This window comes from Pinus tabuliformis, chromosome 4_2 (assembly GCF_031772625.1).
Source record: "Pinus tabuliformis cultivar Carrire ecotype Pingquan chromosome 4_2, CPIR1, whole genome shotgun sequence".
Classification (NCBI taxonomy): Eukaryota; Viridiplantae; Streptophyta; class Pinopsida; order Pinales; family Pinaceae; genus Pinus; species Pinus tabuliformis.
Genome location: NC_142304.1, coordinates 142,200,520 through 142,221,903, shown reverse-complemented (window position 1 = coordinate 142,221,903; position 21,384 = coordinate 142,200,520). Strand labels below are relative to the sequence as shown.

Here is a 21,384-nt window from a genome sequence, read left to right as displayed (position 1 = left end):
ACACAAGAGAAGAGATTGGACTGATAATGACTAGTTTGAAGTGTTTCATGGACCTTATTGTGAAAAGTAATAAGGGTACCAAGGAAGTGTTTCCTACTGTTTTAGACTTTTTGCCTAGGAAGACACTTTAAATTAGCTATTTGGCATGTGACTTTATGGGTTATATTAAAGTCATGGTGAAAACTCATTTTATGTGGTACATGTACTAGGTACTTTATATTAATGTCACTTTATGTCTTAAAGTGACTTTATGAGGAAAAGTACTAAGGTACCTTTTAATATTAAAGTTACTTTCTATTTTTAAGTTAACTTTATGTGGAGAAAAGGTACAAGGTACAAAACATTAATGTGATTAGGGAGTTCATTAAATGAGGGGGACCACATGGGAGAGGGGGTCAAGTGAGGGAAATGATTTCTACCTTTTTTTTAACAAAGTTGGATATTTGATATTCATTCCAAAAAAGGCGGAAGCAATGCGTCCCATTACAAAAGTGCTGAAGAGGTCAAGGAAGAAGAGGAAACAAAATCCTTGAACCTTCTTTTTCAGCTGTTGAGTTAACTTTGAAAGTTCCTAATTTGCCTACATCATCTAACTTATAGATCTTAACAAACTGTTGTAGCAACAATTTACATTTACAACTCATAACTAGATATGAAGATTAGATAGGTGTCTAGAGCTGAAAATTCCTTCTGGCTGGGAGCAAAAATGGTTCTGTTGCACCAATTTTTAGTTCCTGTTATTCCTGGTTGACTGTATTCTCCTCTTGTAGTTGATTTCTGTTGCTACGATCCAAGGTGTTGGAGCTTTCCCCGAGCTTCTTTGCAATGACATCTCGCAGAAAGGTGACAATGTTCTCCAAATGAGCACATTTGTTATTGAGCTTTTCAAATTCTTCACGATGTTTGCTGAGTTGTTGTAGAATGAAAGTGTTCTCTAACTTGGTCTAGTTTCGCAGCTGTTCATGCATGGATCAGATATGATCCAACACAACTTTGTGCGATTTACAGTGAGAGCAGGGTTGAATCTTCGGGAAGATTTCTAAAGGATATATTTGGGAAGTAGGAGGAGGGCAGAGCAATAACACCCGTCAAGCACGACAAAGGAGCAGAGCACAGGGGATGAGGGATGCAACACAAGGGGAAGAGGAGCAAGGGAGAAGCACCACACAAAAGGAAAGCGTAACATAGGAGGAGAGGGACGAAGCACAGGGGGGAAGATCAACACGAAAGGAGGATACACAACACTGGGGAGATGAGAGGAGGCAGGATAAAATAGAGAGGAGGGTCAAACGAGAAGCCCGAGGGTCAGAGGAGGAATGATCACGAGGAGGTTGGGAAGTGGAGGGAGCAGAGAAAAATGAACGAGGAAAGGAGTTGATCGATTTGGAGAAGAGAGCTAAGGCAGAAAGAGATTGCATTGGGATAATGGAGATGACAGAGGCAAGGAGGTACAAGATTCTGAGGGAGATTTCCCATAGCACGAGGAGGATAATCAGAGGAAGATAAAGATTAGAGGATTTAGGGAATGATTTGATTGGAGACTTCATTATCTATTTTTATTTCTCCCTAGGGACGAGCTACTGCATTGTTTGCATATCTGTCAGCAACCTTATTGTTTTCTCTCAATATGTGATAGAAGGTGACATTTCCCAGATTTTTTAATTGGAGATGGATTCTGGATGTAATTTGTCCGAGGCCAACGTTTTTCGGCCTTGCATTCTTTACCATTTGCTGGATAAGGATTGAGGAGTCTCCAAAGATGACAGGATTCAAATAATTTTTTCTATTTAGGATTTGAGATCCTAGAAGAAAGCCATAAGCTTCAACTTTGTTGTTGGATTCTGTACCAAGACCCCATTCAAAGATTGTCACATTTTTCTTTTCTTGATCCATTACATAGCCACCATCTCCTTCTCTGCCAGGATTGGATTTTGAAGCACCATCAAAAAATAAACATGGCCTCTTTAGAGTACTTAACCATAACAAAAACTCCTTTTCTTTCAGGTGAATTTTCCAATCTTTGAATTTAATTGGTGCTATTCTGAGAGGACTTCTAATGATCTGAGGCCTATCTGAGACAAAACTCATCCATATTTTTTCTTCATGTTGGAGGAGACTGTAATCTAGATTTTTCGCTCCTTTTGCAAAAAGGAATTCAGCTGCTAGCCCCCAAGTTTTGGCAAGAACTTTTCTGACCTCTTCTTTGTTTCTAGCAAGCCAAATTTGCCAACATAAAAAAGAGGGAAGGCTGATCCAGAACCTCTTTATCAAGTTCTTGTTTTTTAAGGAGTATGGGTAATTGTCTTTCCAATTTGAATAGAATTTAGTGATGGTGAGATTGAGATTAATGGTTGCTTCAATTGGGCAGACCAACAAGGACCAACATTCTTCAACAAATTTGCAACCTAAAAATAGATGTTGAATAGTTTCTTCTTCTTCTTGGCATAAGGGACAGCGAGAGGGATCGAGAATGCCTTTTTTCTTAAGGTTTTCTGCTGTAAGAATCTTCCCTTTTAACATGGTCCAAATGAAGATTTTAATTTTTGGAAGACTCTCTATCTTCCAAACTACTTTCCAAAGAGGCCAATCCTGATGATCTTGTTGTTCTTGAAGCTTCGTATACCCTGATTTTACAGTAAACTCTCCTCCTGTTGGATTCCATTTGAAGGAGTCTTGCTGTCCATAATTGATAGGAGCTGCACCTTTGAGATGAGACAAGAGAATGTCCCATTGAGGTTTGAGATCTAGGGAGAAAGCTGGAGGAAGCCAACGTTCCCAAGAATTATCATTCTGATTCCATTCTGATATTTGTTCCAGGGAGAAAATTCCCTTATTAATCATTCAAGTTTTAAGATCCTGAATTCCATGGAGATCTAAGAGAGGAGGATTGCCCATGATACTATCACTCCAAAGGTTTATGTCCTGTCCACCCCCTGGGATTCTAGATGTGTTTTCTTTGACAAGAGGGAGGGATTTTTTGATTAATTTCCAAATTTGAGAGCAAGGTTTGGTGGGAATTTTCCCAGTGAGAAAGGATTGGCGAGGAGAGTTAAGATATTTTTCCTCCAAAACTTGCTTCCACCAAGTGGACTCTCCTGTTATAAATCTCCAAATGACCTTAGTTCCTAAGGCTATATTCATTAATCCAGGAAGGCGGATGGAGATTCCTCCTTTTTCAAATGGAGCAATTACTTGGTTCCATTTTACCAGACTGATTTTTTTTGTCTCATTCTTGCCTCCCTGCCATAAGAAGTTTCTGATAAGTTCTATTTGCTTATGGACTCCAACAGGGGCATGAAATGTAGCAAATTGGTAGAGAGGAAGAGCAACTAATATGGATTTAATCAAATTGGTAGAGAGGAAGAGCAACTAATACGGATTTAATCAACGTTATCCTCCCGGCAAGGTTAAGCCAAAGGATGCCCCAATTTTGAATTTTCTTCTTCATTTTTTCTATATAATTATACCATATTTCTGACTTCATAATTTCTTTTGTGATGGGAAATCCCAAGTACTTAAAATGATCCCAGTTTGCTTGGAAAGGAACTCCTAAGATTTGGGATATACGTTGAAGAGTTCTTGCAGGAACATTCCAGCCATATATACTACTTTTTGAGTTGTTTAGGAGGCAACCAAAGACCTCCAAAAAACTATCTAGGATGCTTTTGAACCTTCTAGCCACAATACACGAAGCACCTCCTAAGAATAAGGTGTCATCAACAAATAAAGAGTGATTAATACTCTTGACACCTTTGCTGAAGAATAGTCTAGTGATAGAGCCATTCCTCCTACAATGTTCCAAGTTCCTGCTGAGAGATTCAACCATTAATATGTAGAGGAAAGGGGAGAGCGGGCAGCCTTGTCTTAAGCCTCTTGAGCTTTGAAAAAAGCAGCTAGGCCTTCCATTGATAAGGGGGGCAATCCAGGGGCCTATAATGTAGGCTTTTATGAGGTCTATGAATTCGGGAGCAAAGCCAAATTTTTGGAGAACAACTGAGAGAAAGGAGAGATTGACTCTATCAAAGGCATTGGCCATATCAAGTTTCAATATGAATCCTTATTCTTTTCTGGCTAAGCTTGAATGGATAGCTTCTTGAACGACCATTATATTGTCGACAATTTGCTTGTTAGGGACAAAGCCTCCTTGATTTTCGGAAATCAAGTTGGGGAGAAGAGGTTTAATTCGATTGGCTAAGATCTTGGATATTATTTTGTATGAGGAGTTGCAAAGAGATATGGGTCGAAAGCGGTGAAAGGAGGAGGGCTTCAATTCTTTAGGGATAAGGGCCAAATAGGTGGAGTTAGTGAAGCCACCTATTTTATTTTTTCTAAATACCCACCTGATCATCTTAAGAAGGTATTTTTTTTATAATCAACCAGAAGGAGCGATAGAAAGCTATGGAAAACCCATCAGGACTCGGAGCTTTATCTGGTTGGAGATTCCATATGGCTGACTGTAGTTCTTCTTCTTCCACTTCTTTTAAGATTTCTGAATTTGTCTCTTTAGAGATCTTTTTGGGAATATAACTTATAAATTCTTCATAACTTGGATTTACAGGATCAACTGATAGCAAACTTTTGTAATGCTGATGAGCTTCTTTTTTTAGCTCCTCTTGTCCCTTGATTTCTATCTCTCCTCCTTTTATTGATTCTATATGGTTTTTTATTTTTCTCATTTTTGTGGTGTTATGAAAAAAGGCAGTGTTTTGATCACCGGCTTGAATCCACAAATTTATGGATTTTAACCTCCATGTCTCTTCCTCTTTTTTGTTGTTTTTATATATTTCCCAATGTAGTTCTTTCTCTTTCAATTGATTTTATTTTGTTACTTCTCCTTCCTCTAAATTTGTTTGCACTTGTTCAATCTCTCTCTGCAGCTCGATTTTCTTTTGATGAGGTTCTTTGTAGTGTGTTATGGCCGAGATTTTTAAGTTTTTTAACATTTTTTAGCTTTATCCCAAACAAAACTTGGAGAGCCATTTATAATCTGTTTCCATACTGTTGTGACCATCAATCTAACTTCTTCGTGGGTGGCCCAAAAAGAATTATATCGGAAGGGAAGGGAACCCAAATTTTCACTTTCTCCAAGTTTGATTGCTATAGGCTTATGATCTGAAGCTGTTGAAGAGATAATCTTTGAAATTACTACGCTATAGTTTGATATGACACTATCTTGGATAAGAAATCTATCTAGTCACTCTTTGATGTTGCCCAATCCTAACCTTTTGTTGCTCCAGGTAAATTTCCCATTTTTTGGGACTATGTCCATTAGATTGTGCTTCTCTATGATATTTTCAAGGATATCCCTGAAAGGATTTGCCTGGTAGCAACCACCTTTCTTTTCATCAGCATTTAGAATTAGGTTTAGATCACCTCCTATTATAATATTATTGTTCGATTCCAGGTTTAAACTATTAGTCAAGGAGCACCAACAATGCTCCTTATCTCGATAGTGAGAGGGGGCATAGATGTTGTAGAGGCAGATTTGATACACTGTGTTTTTATTTCTTAGATCAGTTTTGATCCAATGTATCTCTTTGAGATGGGATAATAATTCCCAAGTGGACTGGTTCCACATTGTGCAAATTCCACTTGAAGCTCCTATAGTTTTTATTGATGTTCCTCCATAATATTTTGTTTTTTGAATTATTTGAATCATTTCTTGTTCGGAGGACTTGGTCTCCTGGATTAGAAAGAGGTTTGGACATTTTGATTTTAGAAGATCTTTTACTGCATTGTTTTTCGAGGGATGCCCAAGGCCCCTACAATTCCAAGAGACCATATACATTATTTACTTTGATTTGAGGCAGAGGGACCCTTCCTTCGAACCATTTGCTGAATTTTTCCTTATTTCCAATACCTTTTTCAATATATGTTTCCATTGGCTGTTGGGTTCCCATTTCCATTTCTTTTATTGCTGCTTCATCCCTTAATTCTTTGTTGGTCTTCCTTCCAGGCTTCTTGTGACTATCAGAGAGAATAAGAGAGTCCTTAGATTGATTTCTAGTAAGAATCCTTTCAAAGGGAGGAGGAAGAGGACACAAGGGGGGGCTAGAGGAGTCGGGCTGAGGGAGAAGGGGGAAAAGAGAGGAAGGATCTAGAGGGGAGGGATGTGGAGTGTGAGGGATCAATGGAGAGGGGGAAAATCCAATCTAGCTAGGGAAGGATCGGGAGGGGGAGCTAGAGAGGCAAAAAGATTGGAATCAGAGGGGAAGATGGGAGGGGAGGAGGAAGGAGGGGCACCCCTAGGAATGGGAGTTGAGGAGGAGGGGGCGGAAGGCTTGGAAGACTTGGGTCCTGACTTATTCTTTTTTATTGGTACCCATTGAGGGTCTTGAGATTCTATTGTTTCTTCTACTTCTTTCTTTGAACATCTATTTGCAAAATGACCATATTCATGACATACCTTACATTTGAACGAAATCTGCTCGTAGTCCAGCTGTTGTATGTGAGTCGTAGTCCAGCTGTTGTATGTGATTCTATTTATCTACCTTTATTTTCATTGCTTCTGGAAGCCCTTTTCCCAGATCGAATTCCACACAGATTCTAGCACAGGCATGCATGTTTTCTTTTGGTTCACTTCGGTCAAATATATTTCCCAACAACATTTCCTATTGCTTTCACAGATTCATCTCCCCAACAATGAAGAGGGAGGTGGGGAAGACAAACCCAAACTGGAACAACATTTGGGACATCAAGCTCTGGATTGAAATACAGGGTCCATCTGTTTAAATATAGACCTCTGGTATCCATGAAGTAGGGACCATTTTTGAATATTAAATCTCTGTCTTCTTTGGATTCAAAATAGAAGGTGAACTGCCCAACTCATTTTTGCACAGTTTTAGGAGAAGTCTAGAGGCTAGTGAACTGCCCAACCAGGTCCTTCGCAGATAGAGAGAGAGCAACCCTACGAGGCAGAGGAGGAAGAACAATTTCTGGGATATCCATGAATTTTTTAACAAATTTTGAGATAGCAGGACTGTAACGAATAAAATATATATAAATAATATAAATATAAATAATAATTAGTTAAGCTAGTAATTAGGCTGAAGAGGCATGTCTAATAATACATGACTCTTCATGAAGAGACACTTGCTTAGTATATAAGCAAGCCTCTCGTTCTCATTTAATTCATCATCATAAACCACAGAGGTCTTAACCTGGAGTGAAATCAATTTACTCGAAAAAACTAGAGCAAAGATAGCAAGAAGAGCTGCTGATCTGCATTACTATTTAACCCTCAAATAAGCTCTTCTTCTATCAAGCATTCAAGTTGTCCTGATGATGGATCCCGGTTGGGATTTGAAACGTTGGCAGAAAATGGTTCTTACTGTGGATTCTCTGGTGACTAAGTCGAAAATAATAAACCACAGAGGTCTTAAATCCAGAATCATTCTTATTCTTATTCATTTTATTTAATATAATCTATGTTGCCAGGAAACGTGGGTTCGGGGACGGGAACGGGGACGGAGACGGGGACGGGGACGACATTTTTGGAAACAGGGTGCGTGGGTTCGTCGGGTAATATAATAATATTAAATTTTAATAATTATATTTTATAAATTATAAATTTATAATTAATACTATATATGAAATTTGAATTTGTATATTTTTTCAACTTTAAACAAGAAAACTTTAATGATAATCATTTAAACATGCACATCATTGAACATTCACCATTGACATTGAAATTTCAAAATTTATCACCAAAAAACTGTTCACTGTTTACATATTAACATGAATCATGGTATGGGACAGATTTTGTCACACACAGCTGACTGAGATACACTAGCCAAGTTTCCTACAAACTCAGGAGTACGCTAAAAAATCCTGAAGTATTCTGAGTTCTCAAAGACTCAACATTTTAAACTTTATTTTATTGGGCTGCCTTGTGTGTTTGGTGGGACAGCAGTGAAATATATGCTGCCAGCAGCCATAATTTATACTTTAATGTAGCCACAAGCCTTAAAAAAAACCACAGAATTTATATGTTAATGTAATGATTCAATTTTTCAAAAATTAAAATATATATACTATGAACTGTTTTACTTTTTCCTGAACAAATTCTGAACCATTTAATTGGATTTTGTTGATCCATGGTGAAATTACATTGCAAGGGCAAGCAACACCATTGTTAGAGGGTAGATAATGAACTGGCTTGAATGTTGTGTAGATGATTGAGTTGAAATACATTCTCACTGAACGGTTTATATTGTAAAGAATAGCACAAAGCTATATTCAGTGTATGAATGAATTTATGTAATGCCATTCATTAATGCAAAAAATGATGAAGATTTTCTGCGCTTTATTAATCTAATTGCAACTATTTCAGGTTAAAAGAACTGAAATGTATACTTCTCATATTATAGTATATAGTATAAAAAATTAAAAATTTAACAAGTCTGGGCTGAGTAGAGGTAAGTTTGTGGCATTGTCATCTCTGTTTAGGGCTTCGGTTGGGTACAGGAGTCTGCATAGGGAGGCCGAGGTCTGTTCCTTAGTGAACAGTGAGCCCGTTTTGTGTAAATAGTGGCATGAATCAAGCCCTACAACTCAGCGTTTGACAACAACAAGGAGGAGGGACTATGCCGCAGCTGTAGGAGGCAAATTGAGTGCATAAAAGTGGACTGACAGTTGTGGCTCATGTTGTAGACAGTCCGAAACAACAAGAAATTGTGACATTCATTCCGGCAAGCCTTTAAAAGAACCCAAAGAACCCAAGAATCCAAGAACCCATTAAAGGAAAAGAACCCATTTTTTTTTTTTGAAGTCTGGGTTCTTCTGGGAAGAACCCGTACCCGAATCCGGTACTTGGGTGCGAGACCCGGGATGGGTTCGAGAACCCGGGACGGGTTCGAGAACCCCACCCCCGGGTGCGCGAACCCATGCAACATAGAATATAATATTTATATCCTTAATGGATAATTTGATATTCCAAGTCTTTTGGAGTAATTAATCTCAAAGAAGGAACTTTGTTCGCTTCATTGAGCCACGTTTGGCTGATCACCAGGCCTTTGGCTATCAACCTATCATCAACTTCGTTGCTGTCATAATTGAAGCGTTTCGCTACATATTGGGAGATTCTCCATTTTTTAGGTCTTTGGCCATTATTTAAAAAAATAATAATAAAGAATAAAGAAAAAGGGTATATAAAAAAAAAAGAGGAAAGGAAATAATATATTCTAAACAAACAAAAAAAAGTGAATATATATATATATATATAAAGGGTTTTACATTATTGATAAAAGTGCATAATAAAGATAAGCGGGAACCTTTTCAAGTATATTTAAAATTTTTTATGTGGAGAAGCCCGTGGTTTTAGAAACCAATGGTAATTGCCACCAGTGGTAAGTTTTACATTTTACGTGGAGAACATTAACCAAGGTTTTAGAAACAATTGCCCATGGTATTTTAGAAACCAATGGTAATTGCCCTTTACATTTTACATTTTACGTGGAGAATATTAACCGAGGTTTTAGAAACAACCCATGGTAATAGCCCATGGTATTTTAAAAGTTAAAGAGAAAACAAGCATACAAAAGCTCTTATGTGAAAGGTAAATATTATTTTTACTTAAAAAGTATTGTGAACATCGTGACCGTGTCATATGAAAAGACGTGATGTTTATATTAAGTGGGGTGACATTAAAAAGTTATCAAGAGAGTAATTAAGTATATAAAAAAGGGACCAATTTATTATTAAAAAAAAGAAAAGTGAAACTATTATTATTTTAAGATAATAAAGTTATTTTGAAAAGGGGTCTTAATTTAAAGAAATACATACATATATAGAGGGCAACAATATAAAGGAGTATTTTTTTTAATAAAAGGGTATTCAAGTTTTTAACAATCCACATTAAGGGAGAATATTGGAAATATATATATATATATATATATATATATATATATATATAAAGGGAGATAAAATAAGTTATTAAAATTTTTTTTTCCATACAAAGTTAAAATGATGAAGGAAGAAAGGTTTTCCTATAATGGTTTTTCAGTTACAGATCATAGAGTAATTACATTAAAAGGAAATATCCAAGGAAGAGAAGTTGTCGCCATCAACCCAAGCAATGATAAAAATTATATCAACATCAACTTGGCAAATCAACTATTAATTCCAGAGCTAAGCATTAGTGTAAAGAAAAATATTTTTGACCAAAACAAGTATAAAATTAGTGACCTACAAGTGACAATAGGTCATTATGACTACATATCTCAATTTCATGTTGCAAGGATGGATAGAAACACTGACATCATACTTAGTCAACCCTGGTTTAAGGATTTGGGTACATTCATGTTAAACATAAAGAAACAAGTTTTGACGTTTTCTTATAAAGGGAAGATGGTCATTTTCGAGACATAACAAGTAAATCAAAATCAATAAAATCTTCATTAGAAGACCTTAAGGATATCTCAGATTTGATGTTTCAAGATAATGAAAAAACTATATCAAAGAAGCAAAAAGAGTTTGAAGAAGTCATTTGCAGCAGAGACAAAGAAATTTCGCGCCTAAGAGATCACCAAGAAAAGCTACTTGAACAAGTCAAGAAAGCTAAAGCATCAAAGAAGGAACTCAAGGAGCACTTATCAGAACAAGAAGAGGAAACTTTGCGTTTAAAGAACCTCAATAAAAATTTATTAGAACAAATCAGAGATCTAAAAGATGAAAATTTTAAAATTCAAAACACTGAAAATAAGGTTGATGAATCAAAAACCAAAGAACTTTTATGTCTGAGAAACCATAATCAAAGTCTGCTCAATCAAACTAAGAAACTTAAGGAGGATAAGAAAGCATTAAAAGATAAGTTGGAACAAGTCACTCAAGAAGAAGTATCAAAATCTCCAGTTGCAACAATTCAAGTTGAAAATAAGGGAACGAATACCGATCCAGTGAATATGACAACTCAAGAAGACAAATCAGTTGAAGAAACGACACGCTTAGATGTTGCAGTTCAGACAATGGACATCCCAAGTGAATGTTCCATAACCAATTCAACAACATCTTCACCAAAAGAAAATCTAAAAACTTTATATCGACATCCGAATCACGAGAGTAGACAAATCAACCAAGCTACGTATCAGGACCATTCAAACCAAAGACAACAAATTAATGTTTCAGAGAATAATGACGTAACATCCATCCAGTCTTACACTGACAAGTCGTTACAAAATTCCAGTGATCAGAATACTATACAGAAGATTAATCTGGGATGGGCTGATCCCTTCTCAGTGCGACAATTTTGTTTGTCACTAAGAAGATCATATCAGCTTGTATCGACGAAGTTGACTGTTCCAAGACAGAAAGACTTTCGAAGCAGAAAAAGAGATCAAGCCTTTTTCATCGACAAGCTTTGAGGACAAAGCTTTTTGAGGAAGAAGGCAATGTAACGAATAAAATATATATAAATAATATAAATATAAATAATAAAGATAAATCATAAATAATAATTAGTTAAGCTAGTAATTAGGCTGAAGAGGCATGTCTAATAAGACATGACTCTTCATGAAGAGACACTTGCTGAGTATATAAGCAAGCCTCTCGTTCTCATTGTAATTCATCATCATTCTTATTAATATTTATATCCTTAATGGATAATTTGATATTCCAAGTCTTTTGGAGTAATTAATCTCAAAGAAGGAACTTTGTTCGCTTCAAGGACGGTCCCGAGGGGGACCAAGGGAGGAGACGAGGCTAGCAAAAGTAGAGGCAGCCTCATCGGGGGGGGGGGGGACAGCAGAGGAGCGAGCCCCCTCTGGATCAGACTCTGGAGGGGCCATGAGGAAAATCGACAGGGAGAGAGGGAGACCACAACTTCAGCAAAGCGCAGCGCAGGCAGCTAGGTCAAGGAAAAAACCCTAAGGATTAGATAAGATGACATTACTACTTGAAACATAAGTTATTTTTCTTTTCCTTCAAATGATCTCCATCATTGATCTCATGGGCTGAGATCTAATCGCAGCCCTTGATCAATAGGGTTAGGGTTCTCCTACCTAATGAGAGAGAAAAAGGGAGAAAAGGTAAGAGAAGCTCATTCATTCTTCACATCAGCATTTAGAGAAGAGAGGGAGCAAGGAGGAGGAGGAGGCAGGGATTGCAAAGCATTGCTTCAGGAGGGAAATCGAACAGCTAGAAGATACTCAGCTCAAGCCCGAGTTTTGTGCTTGGATAATAGCATGCAGACCATAATTTGTAGAACTTACCAGTGTTGTAACTAAGACTTTTTCCAGTGTGATTCTCAAAGTTTTGAGGCAGAGATTCTGTGAGATCTTCGAAGAGGTTTCAGAGGTTAGATTGTTGGACTGAGGGTATAATTGTTAGTGCTGTAGAAATCTGTCAGATATAGGAGCCAGCGCAGATTTCAGGAGGGCCTTCTATCAGACATGTGGCACGTTTTTCCAGGAGAGATTCCTTGTCTGACTACACCAAAAATTAATGCAGAGATTGCTGGGGTGTAAAATCACTTTCTGAGCTGAGCCTGTCATCAGAGAAATGCATTTCTAGGCAGGAAAAGTACTGAAGAGTGGCCCAAGTTTCAAGGCAGGTGTTCAGGACTTTGACACAAATTCCAAGGAAGCTGGAACGACATTCAAGGGGAGATAAGTACCTTAATGTGTTAATTTCTCTGTAAATTTCTCAGAAAATTAGAAACAATAAATTCATCCCTATCACTGGTTTTCCCCACTGTGGGGTTTTTCCAAGGTCACTGTTTGACCAAAAATCACTGTAAAAAGTGTGAAATTATGTGTGTTTGTGAATTTACTTTTTTATCAGCTGGAAATATGAATGATGTAGAGTAGTCCTAAATGTTTCAAAAGAATTTAAAAGTTTACATCTCAACTAATTACTTTGTGGCTATGTGCATTAAACATTATGCTAAAACCTTAAAACTAGGAGGGCTACAGAACTCAGAAAATTTCCACACTCATGCGCAGTTCTCCTTGAAGATTTGTTATGGCTGCTGGGACTGATATATGATACAATACATATTGTCTAATCTGAAGGACCATGCAAGCACATTATAGTAATGAATTAAACAAGTATCAGGTCTTGGAATGCAGATCTATATAGAGTAGTCCTAAATGTTTCAAAAGAATTTAAAAGTTTACATCTCAACTAATTACTTTGTGGCTATGTGCATTAAACATTATGCTAAAACCTTAAAACTAGGAGGGCTACAGAACTTAGAAAATTTCCACACTCATGCCCAGTTCTCCTTGAAGATTTGTTATGGCTACTGGGACTGATATATGATACAATACATATTGTCTAATCTGAAGGACTATGCAAGCACATTATAGTAATGAATTAAACAAGTATCAGGCCTTGGAATGCAGATCTATATAGAGACCAACAAAGCTATGAGTCTGGGGTTTAATGCTTGAAATAAAAGGTATGTATCATCACTCAATCTATCTACAGTGATCAAAGGTTTTACTTTGGCATCATTCTTGTAAACCTCAATTAGAGGAAATGATCACCAAAATAATCTTTGACAATAAATATGCTTGGCTGAAAGAACTTATATCAGAGTTGTTTGATAAGAAGCTAAATAGGACTGTATTTTAGTCAGATCATAAGAAAGATCTGATCTGTTGTCCTCTTTGAAGAATCCATTAAGGGAAGTTATGAAACTATAAGAAAATATTGTTAGATAATTTGTAGCATGAAAGTCATCTTGATATTTCAAGAAGCAATGACAGTATCACAAATCGGATTGTTGCTCAAAGCAATTCAAAGCCTCATAAGGGAAATATATGATCCATACACAGTTTTGAATATTTGAAGTGTTACATGACAAACCTGTGTTGCAATATATTTCAGAATGTGCTCAGAAGCATGATGTTGAAGCCAATGTTGCACGAAGCGGGAGCGAAGCGGAAGCGGGAGCGCGGAAGCGTCATTTTCCAAAAATCTAGGAAGCGAAGCGTCCGCGGAAGCGTCTGCTATATATATATATATTTTTATATTTTTTTGCATTTATACTCAAAACAAACATCCCAAATACCAAATTAATTGTAGAAGACATGAAAACATGCATATTTTTGCATAAATCAAGATAGATATGGCATCCATATCTATACGTACGTGGCTTATACATATGATGGGCAACCATTATAATATAATGAGTGCGTATGTGATGGGATAAAATATTATAAAACAGCAATATACGGGAGTTTATAATGGAGCAACCATTAAGAAAGACCGTGTATGATATAAAGCAAAGCCGACATGTGTATGTAGAGCACATACGCATACGTGGAAGAAAATACAATTAAAATATACGTGGCTTTATATTTGATGGGGGACAGCCATTAAAAATATGAAAAGTGCGTATATGAATAAGGCAAGTGAACAAGCCGACGTGTGAAGCGGTTATTGTTTGATAAGTCGGTCCATGGAGGGACACGTCACTTGGAGAAACAATAATATGCATATATAAAGCATGTGACGAGGTTCATTTGGCATCATCGGAGAATATCGCTCTGACTTCCAGCAAAAGATGGCGCAGTTCTAATGCGCACGGCTTGTGTGCATTACAGGGTTGAATGTGCTATAGCTGACGTGGGAGTCTGTTATCCAGCGATAGTAAACGGTGAGTAGAACACGTAAACGGCAGACTGGTATAATAGAGTGCAGGCGGCAGCGCAGAAGATTATACAGTCTCGGAATTCGGTCGATTGCTGGAGCGTATAACTGCGCAAGGGTAAAAGAGTTCTGGGTGACTGTTTGAAGGCCCGCTCTTTGGTTAAGTGCAGAAAATTATATGTGAACAGTGGTCGCCGGCCGGTGTAAATTGAACAACGATTGTATATTCATAATGCGCGGTATTACCTGAGGGTTCGGTAATTGCGCAAAGAATATACAGGTTGTTCGATATCTCAGACAGTAAACAAGTGGTTGTGCAGAAGTCGATTAGTGACTCTACATGCGGACAGTGGCTTGGTTATACTATTGCGCAGTTCTGTAGGAGCGTGTCACGCTTGAAGAAAGCGCAGAAAAATATATACATAGCGGGCTGGTTGGGTTATGATAAAACGATTAAAGCGTTTTATCGATGGTCTGTTTATAAACAGTTGGCAAATAATATTCAGACAGCCGGACGTGTAACGCACAGGTTTATAAAAGACGTGGATCGTTTGGAGGAAGCGCTTCGGAGCCCACGCTTCATAAAAACCAGGAAGCGCATTAAAAAATCAGAATCGCGCTTCGGAATTTTTGGAATCGCGCTTCCTGGGGCGCTTCCGGAACGCTTCCGTACGGGGCGCGATTCCGGCCTAGGATCCGGGGGGGGGGGCGCTTCCTGCAACGTTGGTTGAAGCTACAAGCTTGAAAAGTTTTAATGCCATTTGTTGTCATGAACCTTGCATTGTTAAGTAAAAGGCCCTGGAAAGATGCATTGCATGTGTTGATGATAAGGTATGACTTATATTGTAAATATGAGATATGGATGACCAGTCCTAGAATCTATTCTTTAAGCAGTCAAAATTCGAAATGAGGAAAAGGATCACTGTTATGAAGGAAGCTCACTTGGATATTACCTTTACTTATAACAAGCTTACAGTGAAAAGGAGGCCAAGTCCCTCTTTAAGTTTGAGAACCAAAATCCTCTTGAGAAAAATGATTCATGTGCAGAACTTGATGTGTCATTATTACTATTATGATAAAGTATAGACTACTTTGGTTGAAAGGATCAAGATCAATGTTTAGTTGAGAATACATGGTTGCTAGAATATCACTGCTAGTAATGCTAAAGCAGTATCTGATGGGTCTGTCATATTTCTCTCTCGATGAAGATATCTCATTGGAAGATCCTTGATCTTGAAACATTTTCTTGGCCTGATATTGTTGATTGTTTGTTGAGGGATTGGGACTATGGTTTTTAGACATTTCAATGTGAAAAGGAAAATTTGCACTCGACGAAGTCAATTAGACTTGCATAAGGTATAAAATGGATTTTTGAAAATCTAGGGTTTAGAAGACTGAAAGTCTTGGATGTGAAAACCCTAAGATTTGTGGATAAAACCCTAGAGATGGACCTATATTAATGTTTTCGCTGAAAGAAGAAACCCTAGCTCATGTAAGGAAGGAATGACATCTTACTGATGATGAAGACGAGGTTGATAAGTTTGCAAGATGTATGCAAGAAGGCTAAGATCAAGAGGGAGCTGACATTTTCAGAAAATCCTCAAAAGATAAGTAACCTATATCTCTCTTCTTTGATTATTATTGTTATTGTTTTCACTATTAATTAGTCTCTTGTCTTTATACCCTTCATTTGGTTATACTTGTTCTTCCATAACCTCCTAGTGAGAATTGCAGGTACATAGCAAAGGTTACTAAGAATTTGGCAGCGAAGGGAAGTGGTGGTAGATAAAAGCAAAGTTGTGACAAGAGGACTCTCCCCGGATCAGTGATTTCTGTTGAGAGATCCCTGAGCTCAGCGGGGGAAAATATATCAACAAGATTGAAGAATGCCTTGATGAATAAATCTATGCCAAAAAGAAGTCAGTGGTGACTTCCAAGATGAAGTATGCAATAGATGGCAACTTAAGAAAAGTACAAAGCGAAGGATTACCTCAGTAAGAGGGAGAAGACTATGAAGTTAGGTACACTTTTGTTAAAAATTTATTATCTTTACGATTTCTATTGAAATTTACATCAGATGGATGTAGAGACCGTCTTTTCTCGATGAAAGATAAGTGTACATAAGAGCTACCTCAAGCTTTTGAGGTACATGAAGGAGTCTTCTACTTACAGGCAGAAGAAGGCTTTGTACAGACTGCTCAAACTTGATACACTTGGATTGATGAATCAAAGTTGATCCTATATGATTTGTTTTTAACGAAAGCAAAAGGACTCGTGCTAGAAGGAGCAACATTGGCAAAAAGATTTGCTTCCGTATTAGAGGGAGTAGTCAGGGTTTCCTCAGGAAATCTTGTTCTAGCTTTAGAGGGACTTGATCTCTAAGTTCGAGTTGATTCATACCTCCTTGAAGCATAATTTTGAAATCTCTCATAGATTTTTGGGATAATGGACTGTCAGGCTAGACAACTGATATATATATATATATATATATATAGATAACAATAACTAGAAAGCTGCAGTGGTAGAGGGAGCAACCAAGATTACCACAACAAGATATTTTTTAGTGTCAAAAGGAGTTCCTAGTTAGGGTGATAGGAAAGCAACTGTTTTGATGGATCTAGTGAAGGAAGCAAATCAGGTTGAGCTAAGGTACGTGTTGAAATACCGACATGGTATAGTTGGTCATGGAACAGTTGGTTATGGTTTGAGATATGACTCAAACAGTGAAGTACAATTGCAAAGATACACAAATTCAGATTGGGCAGAGAGTGTAGAAGACGAAAATAGTTCATCAGGATATTGCTTCAGTTTGGACTCCGTTATGATTTCTTGGATGAGTAGGAAGCAGACATTTGTTGCACTCAATATTGCAGAGGCTGAATATATTGCAGCTTGCTTGGAAAAGTTGAGAAGCAATATTGTTTGATCATGGTGACAGGTCAAAGCACATTGAAATCTAGTACCAAGACATGATAGAAAAGAAAATAGTGTGTTTCCCGCTCTACTCTATAGTCAAGTAGATTGCTGACAAAGCCTCTGTCCCAAGACGAAGTCTGTATACTTCAAGGACAAGCTTGAAGTGATTGAGCATGTCTCTCTCAACAAGCCAAAGTGATGAAATTGCAGCATCAAGGACAAACATTATCCCTATGTCAAGTATGTTGACCAAAATTAGGGAGATTGGTCCTACAGAGGACTGTCATTCTTCCTGTGTCAAGTATGTTGACCGGAATTAGGAAGAATGGTTCTAGAGGTCCAAAAACTTAGTTGAGTGGGTGCCTCTCAGCATCTAGCTCAGAACTCTCCAGATAGGTTGAGTGAGTTCACTTAGCTTTAGGCCTGAAATTACTCATGTAGAGTGTGGCCTCTGGAGATTCACCATGTGTCAAAGATATTGATTGGAATGATAGTGAACCAAGACTAGTCTATATACCATGTGCCAAAGGTACTTGAATTATGGTGACTAGTTGATGCTAATGATGTACCATGTGTCAGGCATATCGACTAGGATTATGTTGCACAATAAGTCAGAAGTCCCGACCGGAATTATGGTAACTAGTTGATGTTGTTGATTTACCATGAGTTAGAGTTGCTGACCAGGATTCTGGTAATTGGATGATGCTGATGATGAATTGTTGTAACATTTTCTTAGACAAATTTGTCAAGAAGGGAACATCTAGATAGTCATTATGAATACCCCCTAGCTAAGAGGGAGTGTTGAATTTTGTAGCCATGGTCAGTCTTCATAAATAATATTTTTAGCCCTTGATGCTTATGTAATGATAAATATAAAGCATGTTCTTCATGCTATTGTCAAAAGAGAAATTTTAAGGCATGTTCTTCATGTCCTTTTCAAAAGAGAAAATTTGAATTTTGAAAATTGAATTTTTGGCTCCAAACAAGCTGAGTCAGCCCTCCTAGTCAAATTGGCCCAGTCAAAGAGGCACCCATTTGGCCAGCCAGTCTTCCATATATATGAGGCATTCGACCTCCTTCTCAAGCAAGAAAAATTAGATCATGTGAGGCAGAAATAAAGGGGTGAATCTGAGGTAAAAGACAAGACGAATCTGAGGCTTGTTGAAGGATGAATCTGAAGCTTCAAGTGCAGGACCAAATTTCTGAGGTAGCAGGATATCTAAATCCCTGTGGAAGGGCTGAATCTCTGAGGACCAAAATTCTGTGAAAGGCAGCAGGAACGAGCTTCTCTAGGCATAGTATGAGGCCGAAATTTGGCCGTAGCAGACCTAACCAGACCGATTTCAGTGGGGACTTGACTAGGAGGCAGTTGGGCCAGGTATGACCAAGCTTTCTTTGCTGGTCAGTTTGACCTTGTGATTGACTAGAAGATCTAGGTGTGTATCTTGTTGAATGAAGAAGTTTTCCAAGGAAAAGTTTGCTGGGTTTTCCACCTTGTGGGTTTTTCCTAGGGTAAATGTTTGTGCTCTTGTTTGGCTGTCTCTTTATGATCCTACTGGCATTTTGTTTCTACTGTTGAGACCTTCTGGTCCCAAAGGTCCATACAACTGGAGTTCTTCACTTGAATATTTGGTGGCATTTTGAAATAGGTTGTGCTAAATTGTTAAGTGTTCGGATATAGATAGACTCGGATATTAATCAAATGGATTATCATCATTCTAAGGTGAGTAAAAGGTGGTCCCTTAACTAGAATGCATAGGAAATAACCAGGCAAGCAGATGTGATAGCTTTGAATATAATGGCTAATATGTTTTGTCAGTCATACAAATGATCTCAATGTTGCTTAAATGCTGTGAATGCAACAATCAAAGTTATCTAGAATCTAGATGGAATGCTGTGATCGCAACGATCAAAGTCATCTAGATGGTGGATACGTTTACAATATTTATGGCTCTACTTGAATGATGATTACGAAATTTGGTAGATTTTAATGGATTCTATTTTCTGATTACCATTTGCTTCATTTGTGCAGGCTAAACATCTGCAGGCCCACTCCAAATTACTTATTTACACAATGCTAACTGTGACATTCCACCCATGGGCTGATGAAAGGTCTTGATAATGTGCCAACAAGGAGATAATTCGTTGGGCATTGCTCCTCTTGGCAATCTTGTCTGTATATATATTTGAGATGGATGAAGTCAGTGCATCAATTGTGGCACATCAATATTGTTTATATAGAACTGTTTATTGGCCTTGTACAGCATCTGATATTTTTACTGAAACACTATAGGAGATGTTCTTGTAGGATTGTATCTATTGAAGCTTCCCTATGTTATGTAAGTAGGTTTGTTCAAGATTTTATGCATTTCGTTTTCGTTCAATATCTCTTTTATAAAAATACTTATGGACACTGTCTTGACGAGTTATGTGAATCTTATCATATCTAGATCGATCTTAAAATGATATGGTATGGTTTCTCTCCAGTCCTCGTCCTCCTTCACCTTCTGGTTTGGTGGAAGTTACTCTGGTTAGTAATTTTTTGTAAAAAAAATGTCAGTAGAAAATATATTGCAAGACTGGATGTTATTATAGTTTGAACATAATTGCAAGTCATTAGTTTCAAATATTCTTGCAAACTTAGAAATGGAAATTAACAGCCTTGCAACGATATGTTTGGTTTCACCTCAATCATTCTTCTCCCTTCTGAACAATATTTAAGGCAACATTTCTGGTTTGAGTCTTCTGTTTGATTTCCTATGTTTTAAGGCTCTACATGTTTTATTTTGATAAAAACAGGTTTGTCTGTTTGCCAAGCCATTTTAAGTGTTTAGTGGTAGTACGTTCGTCTATTTTCCAAACCATTTTAAATTTATAGTGGTATTTTTGCAAGTATTTGTTGATATTCTACTGAAGCTCTGCTGGACAAACATAAAGATTGTATTACTTGTTCCTGTATATTGCGTTTTTGAGCAGTAACCTTTTTCCAAAATGCCATTTTCTGAAGCCCAGTATCAATGTGTGTAAGGACAAGTCTCCTTTCTTTGTCTGTATTATTTTTAGTAAAGTTTTCCCAAATTTGTTAATCCATGCTAATCTCCAGATATAAGCTCTGCATCTGTTTAATCCATGCTGATCTTCAGATATATTCTCTGCATCTGTCAAGGGACATGTTATGCCAACCATGGTTGTTTTAGCCATAGTTTTAAAATTCGGCCGATTCGAAACGGAAACGGCCGAGTTGATCCGTTTCAATGCCCAGAATTGTGACTCGGTGGAGGAAATGGTTCGGGAGGCCGAGTCATGGCTGACTCGGCCAACTCGGCCGTTTCCGTATTGACTCGGCCGAGTCATAACCTGCGGCCCGTAACCCCATCAAAACAACGATTTGTCATTTTTTTAATGAAATTTTGAAGTGTTTGTTGATTGGTTTGGACTCCAAGGTGTTTCCTAAATTAGTTAAATGCTATTTGGGGTCCATTCCCCTCTCCTAGTATTGATATGCTATTCAAATTTCATGGTAATGTTAAATTCTTAAAGTAAAAGGATGATCCTTTTACTTAAATTTTTAACATTACCATGAAATGACTCAGGGTGTTTGAGAGTGGTTCCGGCCTCATTGGATTTCATATGGAGAAAGTAGAAATTTAGATTTCATTCAAAGTCCAGTGGACTTATCAGTTTTTCAGGATTTCAAGATTGGAGGATTGCAATGTTGCCATTGAATTTTGTCATGTATTAAGGTATGGAACTCGTATTTAATCAAGAGCACCAATCCCTCTATGTACCTTGATGTTAGTGACATTGGTTGTCGAACTCCTCTGGGATTCACTCCCAAACCAGGAGCTTCTGAAAATGTCGCTCCCGCTCCCATTT

General features: G+C 37.5%; 1 protein-coding gene across 1 annotated transcript in view; it reads left to right on the top strand.

Moving 5' to 3' along the window:
* Nucleotides 1–20,135, top strand: part of LOC149168613 (uncharacterized) — a 135,240-nt gene extending 115,105 nt beyond the window's left edge. Inside the window, exon 3 of the mRNA XM_089428344.1 lies at nucleotides 19,541–20,135. The gene's annotated coding sequence lies outside the window, so the exon portion shown is untranslated. The remainder of the gene's footprint in view (nucleotides 1–19,540) is intronic.
* The last annotated feature ends 1,249 nt before the right edge of the window (nucleotides 20,136–21,384 follow it).